The 5,476-nt window shown below is 40.4% G+C and overlaps 1 pseudogene; it reads right to left on the bottom strand.

Annotated features, from left to right (window-relative positions):
* Positions 1–309: 309 nt before the first annotated feature.
* On the bottom strand, positions 310–1,561 carry LOC101152627 (keratin, type I cytoskeletal 18-like; annotated as a pseudogene).
* Positions 1,562–5,476: the final 3,915 nt, after the last annotated feature.

The raw sequence follows: 5,476 nt of genomic DNA, 5'->3' as shown, positions 1-5,476 counted from the left end.
AAACATGAGGTTTCACCTTGTTGGCCAGGCTCAGACTCCTGACCTGAAGTGATCCACCTGCCTTAGCCTCCCAAAGTACTGGAATTATAGGCGTGAGTCACTGTGCCTGGCCAACTCTAAATTTTAGGGTTTATGGTATATACATCTTTAACTTATCGCTATCTACCTTTAAGTAATATTATGTTATTCATGTATAGTATTACAATAGTATACTTCCATTTCTTCCTTCTTAGGCTTTTTTTTTTTTTTTTTAACTCTGGACTTTTTATTGGCCTCCTGCTCCCCAAAGGGTACCCTGCTGCTGCTGGCTTAATGCCTCAGAACTGTGGTGTCACTGGTCTCAGACACCACTTTGCCATCCACTATCCGGCGGTTGGTGGTCTTTTGGATAGTTTGCATGGAGTTGCTGTTGTCCAGGGCATCACCAAGACTGAAGTCCTTACCATCTTCCAGCAGGCAGCGGTAGGTGGTGATCTCAGCCTCTAGCTTGCCCTTGATGTTCAGCAGGGCCTCTTACTCCTGGGCCTGGCGCTGTCCCTCTGCCCAGGTCTGTGCCAGCTCTGACTCCAGGTGCAGCAAGATCCCATTGAGCTGTTTCATCTGTAGGGTGTAACGGGCCTCCACCTCCCTCAGGCTGTTCTCCAAGCTGGCCTTCAGATTTCTCATGGAGTCCAGGTCCATCTCCAAGGACTGGACTGTACGTCTCAGCTCCGTGAGTGTCGTGTCGTCTCAGAAGCTCCAACCTTGGCAGACGGCGTTGTGACCACTGTGGTGCTCTTCTCAATTGGCTGAGACCAGTACTTGTCCAGCTCCTTTCGGTTCTTCTGAGCTTGTCATATTGAGCCCAGATGTCTGCCATGATCTTGGCAAAGTCCTGAGATTTGGGGGCATCTACCTCCACGGTCAATCCAGATCTGGCAGTCTGGGCTTGTAGGCCTTTTACTTCCTCTTCACGGTTCTTCTTCATGAAGAGCAGCTCCTCCTTGAGAGCCTCAATCTCTGTCTCCAGCTGCAGCCAAGTGACATTGGTATCATTGATGACCTTGCGGAGCCCATGGATGTCACTCTTCACAGACTGGCGCATGGCCAGTTCTGTCTCATACTTGACTCTAAAGTCACCAACAGCAAGATGGGCATTGTCAATCTGCAGCACGATGCAGGCATTGTCCATGGTATTTGCGAAGATCTGAGCCCTCAGGTCCTCGATAGTCTTGAAGTAACGGCTCCAGTCTCTTGACCTGGGGTCCCTTCTCCAAGTGCTCCCAGATTTTGCTCTCCAGCCTCCGGTTCTTGGTCTCCAGGCTCCTCACTCCATCCAGGTAGGAGGCCAGACAGTTGTTCAGGCTTTGCAAGTTCTCCTTCTCGTTCTGGATGCCTCCCATTCCTGCCAGGCCCCCGGCCATTCCCGCAGCCAGGCCCCCGGACCCCATGCCGCCCCAGAAGCTGGAGGAGTGGGACATAGAGATCCGGGAACCAGAGCCCCCGGCACCTGCATAGACGCTGGTCGTGCCTGGACGGAGCCCAGAGACCAGTAGTTGGTGGAGCGAGTGGTGAAGCTCATGCTGTTCCGGGAGGAGGGCGAGAGGACAGGACTCGGGCTTTGCCGAGGACTCCTTCTTAGTTTTAATGCTGCTATTGTCAAACATTTTGTTTTTATATATGTTATATTTTCTACAATGCATTTTTAAATAGTCATTTATCTTTAAAATATATTTAAATAATAACATATTATAAATTTACTCATTTAATGAACCATACATGGTGCTCTTTATTCCTTTGTGTAGATCTGAATTTCTGCCTGTTACCAGGTTTGTTTTTTTTTTTAAGTCAAAAGAACTTTTTATTATGGAAAATTTCAGAGTAGATAAAAGTAGAGAGAACAGTATAGTGAACCATGCATCTATTACCTACTTCCAGTGATTACCAACACTTTTGTACTTTTTATATTTTCTGGCATGTGTATGTTTTATATATTAAAATAAATAGAAAAAAATATGAAAATAAAATACCATGTGCCTAAGCCATACTGCAGAACTATGGAGATAAGTCCTTGGGGTCTGAGCCCAGGAATCAGCATTTTAACAAACTTCTTCTCCAGTTGATATAATTTTACTTTTGCCTGAAGACTTTCTTTAATATTTCTTGTGTTGCATATGTGCTAGTGAAGATGTCTTTCAGCTTTTGTGTGTCTGAAAAGTCTTTATTTCATCCTTGTTTTAAAAAGATAACTATCACTGTGTATAGAATTTTACGTTAATACATTTTTAACTTCAATTTGTTAAACATGTTACTCAACGTTTTTCTGGCTTGCATTGTTTATCACAAATAATCTGCTGTTCTTATCTTTGTTGCTTTTTGTAGATATGCCTTTTTTTTTCCTCTGGCTGTTTTTACCTTTTGCTCTTTATCTCTGGTTCTGATCAATTTTATTATGATGTGCATTGATGGAGAAACCCAAGGTCACAAAGGTTTAGTCCTTCATATTTTCTTCTAAGAGTTTTATAATTTTAATTCTTACATTTCAGTCTATGATATATTTTGAGTACATTTTTCTGTATTATGTGAAAAAAGGTCTAATTTCATCCTTTTGCATATGGATATGCAATTGTCTCAGCACCATTTGTTGAAAAGACTATTCTTTCACCCTTGTGGAAAATCAGTTGACTGTAAATAAGGGTTTATTTTTTGACTTTGAATTCTAATCCATTTATATATATATATATGTGTGTGTCTATCCCTATGCCAATGCCACACTGTCTAAATTGTATCATTGTAGTAAGTTTTAAAATAAGGAAGTGAAATTCCTCCAAATTTGTTCTTTTATTCAAGATTGTTTTGGTTACTCTGGGGTACTTTAAATTTCCATATGAATTTTATCACCTTGTCAATTTCTGCAAAGAAGCCAGCTAGGATTTTAATAGAGATTATGTTGAATCTATAGATCAATTTTAAAATATATATTCTATCTTTTTATTTACTTTATATGAGGAGACACTGTCATATCTTCCTTTATTTCTTTAATCATGGTTTTCTTTAGTTTTTAAAATATATTTATAATGGCTGCTTTGAAATCAGTTAAATCTGACACCTGTACCTTCTCAAAGATAATTTCTGTTGTCTTCCTTTTTTTTTTCTTGTATATGGTTTATACTTTACTGATTGTTGTTGTTTGGCAAGAGTTACAATTTTTATTAAAAAAACAGACTTTTAGATATTGTAGCAATTTTGCATACCGATTTTTCCCTTCCCTTCTTCCCTCCTAGGCTTGTTGCTATTTGCTTATTTATTTATTTAGTAAGTTGGCTGTACTATTTTAGTGAAGTCTATTTCCCTCATAGTATAAAGCTTCTGATGTCATTCTTCAGAGGACACAGACTTGGTCACATGCACAGTCACCCTGGGATGACAGTAGTTTAGTAGGGCACTTTCAACTATCTTTTTCCTTAATCTTTCTGTTAAGCTGTCTGCCTTTGTTTGAGTCACAACCAGCTCTTAGGCTGTACTAATTACCAATCAAATTCTTTATTGTGTTCAATAGTACCCTATGGATTAATTGCTCCACTGGTTGATCCTGTTAAATTCAGACACATTTGCAGGGATAGTTTTTGAAGCCAGTCTTTGAGGTTTGTTCTGATTCTAGGAGGGTTCTTCTTAGCTATCTCTTTTTTCAGTCCTCTCTGGTAAACTGGCTGGTCTGTAATTTAGCTTGCTGCTCTCATGGAGCTACTGCTTCCTCTTAATTGCTTATCACCAAACTCTCCATTGTTTTTGAGAGTGGTCTTAGGCTTGAACTCCCTGACACTGTGCTCCAAATAAAGTCAGTTTCTTTGGGGAGAGTTTCAGAGTTCTCTGTCCTTATGGCCTGACTCTCCCACTAGGAAAAATCTCTGAGTACCTGCTTCAGACCTAAGGGTAGGGACAGTGGGTCACTTTTCCTGGAGTAGCATCGTTGCTTTATGAGTGGGTTGGTGGATATGGGTGGTAGTCTCTGGTCTTCTCACCTTCTCTCTCCCAACTTAAAACCACTACCCTGTGAGCAAATGAGGGCCATGACATGGGCCCAATATCAGACTGCCATGACTATGGTAGCACCACCTTCCTATGAGTGAAGAAGTGATGAAAGAAGAGAGCCTCTGACTTTTTGGGTGGATTAACCTATAATTTAGCCTCTGTAACAAAGAATATGGAGAAAGAGGATGAGAGATGCTGGCAAACTGTCTCTCCCAGAAAGATACCCTAGCCCTTGACTGGGAGCTTTGAGGAAAAGGAGTCTCATCTTTTTGGCCATGCCTACCTAGGGCCAGGCTTCCATCATGCTGGGCTGATGGGAAGGGAGGGAACAGGTTATGCCCAAGTGCCACAGAGTCTTGCTGTCTGTAGTGAGATTAGGTAGATTTTCTTGAATGTTTGTTTGCTGTATGACTTAGGACAAGTTTCAGAGACTTTCAGTGGTCATTGTTTCATAATTTTCACCAGTTTTGGTTGTTTTGTCAGGGGATGAATCCATGGAGTGGTGGCCTCATATCATCATTCTGGGTGTCATCTGACTGTTCATTTTTATGTACTTACTTATTTGAGACAGGTTCTCACTCTGTGACTTAGGCTGGAGTGCAGTGGCAATCATAGCTCACTGCAGCCTCAAATACCTGGGCTTAAGCTATCATCTCACCTCAGCATCCTAAGTAGCTGGAACTATAGGCACATGCCACCATGCCTGGATTAAAAAAATTTTTTTGTGTGTGGAAATGGGATCTTGCTATGTTGCCCAGGCTGGTTTCAAGTTTCTGGCCTCTAGCGGTCCTCCCACCTCAGCCTCCCAAAGTGCTGGGATTATAGGCAGGAGCCACTGTGCCCAGTCTGTTCATATTTTAAAATTCTCTTGTTCCTCTGGGTTTCATTATTGGTAATTCCTATTTTTATGTCTTCAAGTTCAGTAATCTTTTCTTACATAATGTCTAGCTAGTCTTTATTTTATTTTTTAAATTTGTTTTTTATAGGCAGGACCAACCAGGTAATTAATCTGCCTTTAATTCTAGCCAGTGAATTTTTCATATTGAACATTGCAGTTTTCATCTATAGAAGCTTGCTTTGAGTCTTTTTGATATTTTCCTTGTCTCTACTTACCTTTTGAACATATGTAATACAGTTTAGTGCCTTGTCTTCTAATTCTAACATCTGTGTCAGTTAAGGATCAAATTTAATTTGTTTTTCTCATTATAGGTTGTATTCTCAGGGATCTTTGCTTGGCTGGTAATTTTTGATTGGATGCCAGACTTTATGAATTTTACTTGGTAGGGTGATGAACATTTTTATGTTTATATAAATATTTGTTCTAGAACACAATTATGTCACTTGTAAACAATTCGATATTTTCAGGTCTTTCTTTTTGAATTAGTTCGGCAGGACTGATTAGCATTTAGTCTAATTATTCCCTTTTACTATGTACCATCCCGTTAAAAGGAAAACTTTAGGCAAA

Source organism: Gorilla gorilla, chromosome 17 (assembly GCF_029281585.2).
Source record: "Gorilla gorilla gorilla isolate KB3781 chromosome 17, NHGRI_mGorGor1-v2.1_pri, whole genome shotgun sequence".
NCBI classification, from domain to species: domain Eukaryota; kingdom Metazoa; phylum Chordata; class Mammalia; order Primates; family Hominidae; genus Gorilla; species Gorilla gorilla.
This window is presented reverse-complemented; position numbering and strand designations above follow the sequence as displayed.